The 10,018-nt window shown below is 38.9% G+C and overlaps 1 long non-coding RNA gene across 1 annotated transcript in view; it reads right to left on the bottom strand.

The window, feature by feature from the left end:
* Positions 1 to 3,438: 3,438 nt before the first annotated feature.
* Positions 3,439 to 10,018, bottom strand: part of LOC119470493 — a 46,394-nt gene continuing 39,814 nt past the window's right edge. The window contains exon 3 of the long non-coding RNA XR_005199405.1: positions 3,439 to 3,983. This is a non-coding gene — a long non-coding RNA (uncharacterized LOC119470493). The remainder of the gene's footprint in view (positions 3,984 to 10,018) is intronic.

Raw genomic sequence — 10,018 nt, 5'->3', positions numbered from 1 at the left:
AAAAAAAAAATCTGTGATGACTGAAGGAAGCACAAAGGGAGGACTACTGTCCTCTACCCTCTGGGCTCCTCGACAAACTACAAACTTGTGCTTGTGCTTGAAATGGAACCTTCAAGTATAGGGTTCCCAACTAGTAGGAATAGAAGTGACAAGGGATGGACAGACATTTTACATTTTCCTTTCTAGTGCTGATTTTTATTATGTTTGGGGAAAATACGATGAGCACAGCAAACCCATGAGTCTACGAATATTTTTGTTTAGAATAATGCTAGGTTAAAAAAAAAAAGGTGGACCTTTGACAGATGCATAGTTTGCAAAATTTTCTTCTATTCTGTAGGTTGTCTGTTTACTCTGTTTTGCTGTTGCAGGTCTTTAGTTGTATTAGATCCCATTTGTCAGTTTTTGCTTCTGTTGCAATTGCTTTGGTATCTTTGTCATGAAGTCTTTGCTCATTCCCAGGTCCCAAATGGTATTGCCTAGGTTGTCTTTCATGGTTTTTATAGTTTTACACACTTATACATTTAAGTGTATAAATCGTCTTAAGTTGATTGCTGTATATGGTGTAAGTCTAATATCCAGCATCTATGAGGAACTTATTTACAAGAAATTTTCAAGAAAATAAACAATCCCATTACAAAGTGGGCAAAGGATATGAAAAGACACTTTTCGAAAAGACATACATGCAGCCAACAAGTGTATGAAACAAAGCTCAACATCAGTGATCATTAGAGAAATACAAATCAAAACCACAAGGAGATACCGTTTCATACCAGTCAGAATGGCTGTTAGAATGGGTATTATTAAAAAGTAAACAACAACAGCAACAACCAGATACTGGCAAGGTTGCAGGGAAAAAGGAATGCTTATACAGGTATTGATCGACTTACGACCTATGCAACTTACGACCATTCAACTTTACGACCACAATGACTAGCCACGACTGCTCCGCGTCTGGCAGCGCAAACGTTGCCCAGCTGGGCGTACGACAGTGCGGACCAGCTTCTGGCAGCACGACCATCTCCACGTGCACCATTTCAACTGTACATATAGCCTACTCAACTTACGACCAAATCGTGTTACGACCGGTCTGCCGGTCCCAATCGTGGTCGTAAGTCGAGCACTAGCTGTACACTATTGGAGGGAGTATAAATCAGTTCAACCATTATAGAAAACAATGTGGTGATTCCTTATAGACCTGAAAGCAGAAATACCATTACAAAGGAATATAAATTGTTCTGTAATAAAGACACATGCACATGTATGTTCACTGCAGCACCATTTGCAATAGCCAAGACATGGAATCAGCCTAAATGCCCATCAATGGTAGACTGGATAAAGAAAGTGTGGTACATATACATGGAATACTATGTAGTTTAAAAAAAAAAAATGAGACCATGTCCTTTGCAGGAACATGGACAGAGCTGGAGGCCATTATCCTTATCAAAGTAACACAGGAACAGAAAACCAAATACCACAAGTTCTCATTTATAAGTGGGAGCTAAATGATGAGAACACATGGACACGTAGAGGGGAACAGTAGACACTGGGACCTATTGGAGGGTGGAGGGTGGGAGGAGGGAGAGGATCTGGAAGAATAACTAATGGGTACTAGGCTTAACACCTGACTGATGAAATAAGGTGTACAAAACTCCTGTGGCATGAGTTTACCTGTATAACAAACCTGCACATGCACCCCTGAACCTAAAATAAAAGTTTTACAAAAGGTGAACTAATTTAAAGAAATAGCCAGGTAAATAACCAGTTGGCACAATGATGTGACAAATATCATGAAGGGGCACACAAATGACTGAAGTTTTACAGACACCGATTTACTGAGTCTCTTCATGTTAGCAGTAAAGAAATCAGGGACCAAAAGGGTGAAATTTAAGGTGGGCAAGAAATAAACCTGGGATTACAACTAAATCCTCTGGAGCTCCAGGTGGTGGTGTTCTTCCCAGCACCCGAGGGTTCTTTTATTTTAAAATGACAGCTTTATTGAGATATAATTCATATACTATAAAATTTACATTTTTAAAGTGTACAATTCAATGGACTTTAATAGATTCACAGGATGAAGCAACCAATTTTACAATTTTAGAACACTTTTATCGTCTCAAAAGAAGTCCCACATCAATTAGTAATCACTTCCCCTTCTTGCCAAACCCCTAGCAAAAATGAATCTATTTTATGTCTCTATGGATTTGCCTATTCTGGACATCTTCATGTGAGTGAAATCATATGATATATGGTCTTTCGTATCTGGCTTCTTTAATTTAGCTTAATGCTTTCAAAGTTCATCCATGTTTAGCATGTATCAATACTTCATTCCTCAGTTATGGAAGATTAATATTCTACTGTATGAATATACCACATTTTGTTTACTCATGTATCAATTAATGAACATGTGGTTTTTGCCATCATGAAGAATGCTGCTATGAACGTTGGTGTACAAAATTTTATATGGAGACATGTTGTCATTTCTCTTGGGTACCTACCCAAAAGTGGAATTTCTGGGTACATGGTATGATGGGGGTTCTTGATGGCAAGCAATAGAAACTGCCTCTGGCCCTCTTGAACAAAGAGGAAATTTACTAGCAGGATAGTGGAGGCTTCCAGGATCCATAAGGGAGAAGCTGAAGAGCTGGGCCGGGAAAATGGGGCAAGAGCCAGGAGTTCAGTGGTCAGGCAATGGAGCTGCAGGCAGCACCACCCCACAGAAATGCCTGCCCTTCTGGCTCTTGAGCAAGATTCAAAGTCTAGGAGAGAGCCTCCAACTGGCCAAGCCTGTGAATCACTCCCATTCTCCCCATAAGCTTGGGGACAGGGAGACGAATGATCTGATCACTTCAGCCCTATAGCATAAGGGAGGCATTACACAAGTGACAATTTCTCCAAAAGAGAAATTAAGGTAACAAATTGAAGTTGGAATTCGGGGGAATGCTGGACACCTAACAAAAAGACAAATGTAATACGGCAGGGCCAGATTTTGAGGGGGAAGAACCAACACAGAGAGGAGGGAGAAAGCAAGGGAAAAGCAGAGGAAGGGAGCAGAGCCACTGCCTTAAGCTCATTCTGAAGCCACGGAACCTCTGGATGTCCAGTTACATGAGCAGCATAACTTGGGTTTTCTCTTGCTTGCAGCCAAATGCATCCTAACTGATGCAGTAGCCATTACACATAAAAGCCAACTAGAGATAGAAAAAGGCACGAAAATCAGTGAGAAGAACCTGGGTCTGGCCCCGTTTCTGCCAGAAGCATTTGATTTCAGAACCTCAGTTCTTTCCTTTTTTCACAGAGTTGCAAAGTGAAACGAAGGATATAAGAGCCCTGTATAGACTAAAGTGCAAAGGACTTCCCCGTAGGCTCTTATAACCAAACAAGACAGAAGCAAAAGCATGGTAATAAATGAACAAACAGATGTTTTCTCAAAGGCTTTAATATTCCAGGTTCCCATTTGGCCTAAGTTTTCATGAGTTCTTTACACTTGGCAGCTGGGTGGGAGGTAGTGGGAGGTAAGAGAAGCAAACACTTTGAAGTAGAATTAGGTCAAAGCTGATCGTTAAACAGCTTGTAGATTTTGGGAATTTGCTTTTCCGTTTCTCTATATGCTTCAAGAAGCAGTGGTGAAACTGTAGGAGGGGAAGGAAGGAGGGTGGCAGAGGTTTTACCTTCACTGTCTTATTCCATCCTTATAGCAGCCCTTGGAGGTAGGGATGATTACTTCCATTTTTCAGAGGTGGAAATGGTTCAGAAAGGTGAAGGCACCTCCTGTAGACATGAATTTGAACTTAGTCCCAACAGATGTTAGATTCCAGGCTCTTCTCAGTACCCCTCACCAACTCCCAGGAAACATGAAAACATACGCCATTATATTCCATTTGGTATCTGGGCTTCAAAGGTTTAAATGCAGCGTACAGAGGGTTGAGTTCAAGCACTGTTTCCCCAGGTTAACTTCAAACATTCTTTTTCCCTAAAGGAGCCAACTGTGGTATCAAAAGAACATGGCCATATGTGTAAATACCAAGGATATCTTTAAAGAACACTCAAGAAACTGGTCACGTGGGTGACTTGAGGGTGGCAGGAGAGGAAACTAGGTCACTTGGGGATAGGGAAGAGAAAAACTTTCTTTTCATTCTTAGCCTTTCCCTTTATTTCTTTCAATTAATAAACATTTTTAGAGTAGCTTTTGGAGCGCAGCAAAATTAAATGGAAAGTATAGAAATGTCCACTGCCTCCTGTTCCCACACAGGGACAACCTCCCCACTATCAGCATTCTGCGCCAGAGTGGTCCATTGTAGGTTACAATCTATGAACCTACATTGCCACATGATTATCAACCAAGGCTCATAATTTACATCAGGGTTCACTCTTGGTGGTGTACACTCTGGGTTTTGATAAAAGTGTAATGACATCGTGGTATCATACGGAGTAGTTTCTCTGCCCTAAGAATCCCCTATGCTCTGTCTGTTCATCCCTCCTTCCTCTCACCTCTGGCAGCCACTAATCTTACTGTCTCCATACTTTTGCCTTTTTCAGAATGTCATATAGTTGGAATAATACAGAATATAGCCTCTTCAGATTGGCTTCTTTCACCTAGTAATATGCATTATGTCCTTTCATGGCTTGATAGCTCATTCCTTTTTAATGCTGAATAATATTCCATTGTTTGGATGTACCACAGTTTATCCATTCACCTACTGAAGAACATCTTAGATGCTTCCAGGTTTTGACAATCATGAATAAATCTGCTATAAATATCTGTGTGCATGTTTTGTGTATACATAAGTTTTCAACTCTTGGTAAATATCACAGAGTACAAAATGCCGGATCATATGGTAAGAGTATGTTTAGTTTTGTACAGAACTGCCAAATTGTCTTTCTTTCTTTTTTTTTTTTTTTTTTTTTTTGCTGGAGGGCAGTGGCTCACTGCAACCTGTGCCTCTGGGATTCAAGTGACTCTCCTGCCTTAGCCTCCAAGTAGCTGGAATTACAGGCATGTACCACCATGCCCAGCAAATTTTTGTATTTTTAGTGGAGGCAGGGTTTTACCATATTGGCCAGGCTGGTCTTGAACTCCTGATCTCAGGTGATCTCCCACCTTGTACTCCCAAAGTGCTAGGACTACAGGTGTGTGAGCCACACACTTGGCCCAAACTGTCTTTCAAAGTGGCTGTACCATTTTACATTCCCACAAGCATTTCCTGTTGTCAGTGTTTTGGTTGGCCATTCTAATAAGTGTGTAATGCTATCTATTTTTTTTTTAATTTGTAGGTTTTTTTTTTTTTTGAGACTGTCACTAGGCTGGAGTGCAGTGGTGCGATCTCGGCTTACTGCAACCTCCAACTCCCTGGTTCAAGTGATTCTCCTGCCTCAGCCTCCCAAATAGCTGGGACTACAGGCATGCGCCACCACCCAGCTAATTAATTTGTAGTTTTTGAATGTCATATGAAAATATGCCTTTGTTGAGCACCTTCCTCTTGTTTTGTTTTTATTTTTTAAAAGACAGAATATCACTGTGTTGCCCAGGCTATATATAGTGCAGTGGCTATTCACAGTATTACAGGTACAATCATAGTGCACTGTAACCTTGAGCTCCTGGGCTCAAGCAATCCTCCTGCCTCAGCCTCTGAGTAGCTGGAAATGTAGAAACATGTGTTAGACCGTTCTTGCACTGCTGTAAAGAAATACCTGAGACTAAGTAATTTATAAAGAAAAGAGGTTTAATTGGCTTACAGTTCTGCAAGCTTTACAGGAAGCACAGTGCTGGCATCTGCTCAGCTTCTTGGGAGGCCTCAAGAAGTTTACAATCATGGTGAAAGATAAAGAGGGAGTAGGCACATCACATGGCCAGAGCAGGAGCAAGAGAGTGAGTGAGTGACTGGGGAGGTGCCACCCATTTTTAAATGACTGGATCTTATGAGAACTCACTATCACAAAGACAGCACCAAGCCATAAGAGATCTATTCCTATGATCCAAACACATCCCACCAGACCCCACCTCTGGCATTGGGGATTACAATTCAACATGAGATTTGGATGGGAACAAATTTCCAAACCATATCAGCATGTGCCATCACACCAGGTTTGAGCATTTTTTTATATGTTTACTTGCCACATGTATATCTTCTTTGGTGACGTGTCTGTTCAGGTCTGTTGCCCATGTTTAAATCGTTTTTATCATTATTATTATTTTGAGTTTTAAGGGTTCTTTGTAAGTTTTGAATTATATTCTTTCATCTGATGTGTCTTTTGCAAATATTTTCTCCCAGTTGATTTTTTTCTTATTCTGTTTTTGTTTATTTATTCTTTGAGACAGAGTCTTACTCTGTCACCAGGCTGGAGTGTGGTGGTGCTATTTTGGCTCACTGCAACCCCTGCCTCCCTGGTTCGAATGATTCTCCTGCCTCAGCCTCCCGAGTAACAGGGATTTCAGATGTGCACCACTGCACCCAGCTAATTTTTGTGCTTTTAGTAGAGTCAGGGTTGGCCAGGCTGGTCTTGAACTCCTGACCTCAGGTGATCGCTTGCCTTGGCCTCCCAAAGTGCTGGGATTAAATGTGTGAGCCACTGTGCCTAGCCCCTCCTTCTGTTGATATGGTCTTTCAAAGAGAAGTTTTTCATTTTAATGAAGTCCAACTTATCAGTTATTTCTTTAATAAATTATGTCTTTTGTGTTGTATTTTTAAAGTCATCACCATAACCAAGGTCATCTAGGTTTTTTTCTGTTATCTTCTAAGAGATTTATAGTTTTGTGTTTTACATTTAGGTCTATTGCAGTTAATTGTTGTGAAGGGTGTAAGCTGTGTCAAGATTCATTTTTTTTTTTTTTTAGCCTGGACAACATAATGAGACCCTGTCTCTATAAAAAATAAAAAAACAATCCTCCCAACTCAGCCTTCCAAGTAGCTGGGATTATAGGCATGGTGGTACAGCTACCTATCTGTTCCATTGATCTGTTTGCCTATTCTTTCACCAATACCACAATGGCTTAATAACTGTAGTTTTATAGTATGTCTTAAAGTTTGGTAGTGCCAGTCTTCTGACTTTAAGTTTTTCTTTTTTTCTCTTTTTTGAGACTGAGTCTTGCTCTATCACCCAGGGTGGAATGCATTGGCATATCTTGGCTCACTGCAACATCTGCCTCCCAGGTTCAAGCAATTCTTGTGCCTCAGCCTCCCAAGTAGTTGGGATTACAGGCACCCACCATCATGGCTGGCTACTTTTTGTACTTTTAGTAGAGATGGGGTTTCACCATGTTGGCCAGGCTGGTCTTGAACTCCTGACCTCAAGTGATCTGCCTGCCTTGGCCTCCCAACATGCTGGGATTACAGATGTGAGCCACTGTGCCTGGCCAACTTTAATTTTTTCTTCGATATTGATTTGATAATTCTGAGTCTTTTGCCTCTCCATATAAACTTTAGACTTAGTTTGTCCATATTCACAAAATAACTTGCTGGTATTTTGATTGGATTGTTTTGACTCCATAAATTAAATTGTAAAAATCTTGACAATATTAAGTCTTTTTATCCATGAACATAGTATATCTTTCCATTTATTTAGTTCTTTTTTTTTTGATACAGTTTTCCTCTGTAGATTTTGAATATAATTTATACTTAAGTATTTCATTTTAAAAATATTTACATATACAATTTATTAATAATTATTTTTATATCTAAGGGTCTCTTGTGGGGGAGTGCTAATGTAATGGTAATATGTTTTTAATTTCAAATTTTACTTGTCATACCAGCAATGGCTGGTATGTAGGAAAGTGATTGACTTTTGTATATTAACCTTATAACCTGGAGAATTGCTATACTCAATTATTAGTCCCAGGAGATTTTTGTTGTTGTTGTTTTGACAATTCTTTCAGATTTCTTACATAGAAAATCATGTCATCTGTGAACATGAGCAGTTTTATTTTTTTCCCAATCTGCATATCTTGTATTTTTCTTGTCTCATTATATTAGTTAGGACTTTCAGTACAATATTGAAACACAATGGTGAGAGGGGACATCCTTGACTTCTTCCTGATCTTAGCAGGACAGCTTTAAGTTTTTCACGATTAAGTATGATGTTAGCTGTAGGTTTTTCATAGATGTTTTTCAAATTGAGGAAATTACCCTCTATTTTTAGTTTGCTCTGGGTTTATTATTTTTTTAAATCACACATGGACATTGGCTTTTGTCAAATGCTTTTTTTTTTGCATCTATTCATATGATCATGTGATTTTTCTCCTTTAGCCAGTTGACGTAATGATGGATTAATTGATTTTTGAATGTTAAACCAGCTTTGAATATATGGAATAAATCCCACTTGGTCATGGCTATAGACTGAATGTTTGTGTTGAAACCTCATTCTCAATGTGAAGGTGTTTGGAAGTGGGCTTTGGGAAGTGATTAGGGCATGTGGGCAGAGCCCCATGAATGGGATTAGTGCCCCTAAAACAGAAACCCCAGAGGCTTTATTGTCTTTTCTGCCGTGTGAGGATGTAGCAAAAAGATAGCTGTCTATGAACCAGGAAGCTGGCTTTCACTAGGCACCAAATCTGCTGTCATCTTGATTTTGGACTTCCCAAATTCCAGAATGTAAGAAATAAATGTTTGTTGTTTTAAGCCACCTAGTTTATATTATTTTGTTACAGCAGCCTGAATGGACTAAGACAGTCATGGTGTGTAATTCTTCTTATACGTTGTTGGATTTGGTTTGCTATTTTTTATTAAGAATGTTTGTATCTATGTTCATGAGAAATATTGGTCCAAAGTTTTCTTTTCTTGTGATGGTTTTGATTTCAGGGTAATGGCCTTATAGAATGAGTTAGCAAGCATTCTCTCTTCTTCTATCTTTTGAAAGAGACTGTAGAGGAATAGTATAAATTTTCCTTCAGTGTTGGGTAGAACTCACCAATTAACCATCTGGGAACATCATGTTCTGTTTCAGAAGGTTATTAATTATTTATTCAACTTCTTTAATAGATATATTCAGATTGTCTATTTTTTCCAGTGTAAGTTTTGGCAGATTATCTCTTTCAAGAAATTGGTGCATTTCATTTAGGTTATGAAATTTGTGGGTGTAAAACTGTTCATATTATTCCTTTGTTATTCTTTTAATGTCCATGGGATCAATAGTGATGTTTCCTCTTTAATTTCTGATATTAATAGTTTGTGTCTTCTTTTTTTCTTAGTCTGGTTAGATACATACTGATTTTATTGATCATTTTAAAGAACCAGCTTTAGGCCAGGTGCAGTGGCTCATGCCTGTAATTCCAGCACTTTGGGAGGCTGAGAAGGGTGGATCACTTGAGGTCAGGAGTTCAAGACGAGCCTGGCCAACATGGTAAAATCCAGTCTCTACTGAAAATACAGAAATTAGCCGAGTGCAGTGGCACGTGGCTGTAATCCCAGCTACTAGGGAGGTTGAGGCAGGAAAATTGCTTGAACCTGGGAGGCGGAGGTTGCAGTGAGCTGAGGTCATGCCACTGCACTCCAGCCTGGGCAACAGAGCAAGACTCCGTCTCAAAAAACAAAAACAAAGAACAAGCTTCTAGTTTTGTTTATTTTCTCTATTGATTTTCTGTTTTCAATTTCTTTAATTTTTGCTCTAATTTTTATTATTTATTTTCTTCTGCTTCCTTGGGACCTAATTCACTTGTCTTTGCCCTTCTTTTTCCTAGTTTCCAAAGGTGGACAATTAGTTTTTTTTTTTTTTTCAATTATTTTGAGACAGAGTCTCATTGCCACCCAGCTGGAGGATGCTTAGATTATTGATTTTAGATGTTTCTTTCTTTGTAATACATGCATTCAAGGCTATAAATTTTCCCCAAGCAGTGCTTATGCTGCATCCTACAAATTTTGATAAGTTGCATTTTCATTTGCTTTAAAATATTTGAATTTCTTCCCAGATTTATTCTCTAACACATATGTTATTTTGAAATGTGTGGCTTACTCTCCAAGCATTTTGGTATTTTCCAGCTATCTTTTTGTTATTAATTTCTTTTTTTTTTTTTTTTTTTTTTTTTTTT

This window comes from Cebus imitator, unplaced genomic scaffold (assembly GCF_001604975.1).
Source record: "Cebus imitator isolate Cc_AM_T3 unplaced genomic scaffold, Cebus_imitator-1.0 Scaffold32, whole genome shotgun sequence".
Classification (NCBI taxonomy): domain Eukaryota; kingdom Metazoa; phylum Chordata; class Mammalia; order Primates; family Cebidae; genus Cebus; species Cebus imitator.
This window is presented reverse-complemented; position numbering and strand designations above follow the sequence as displayed.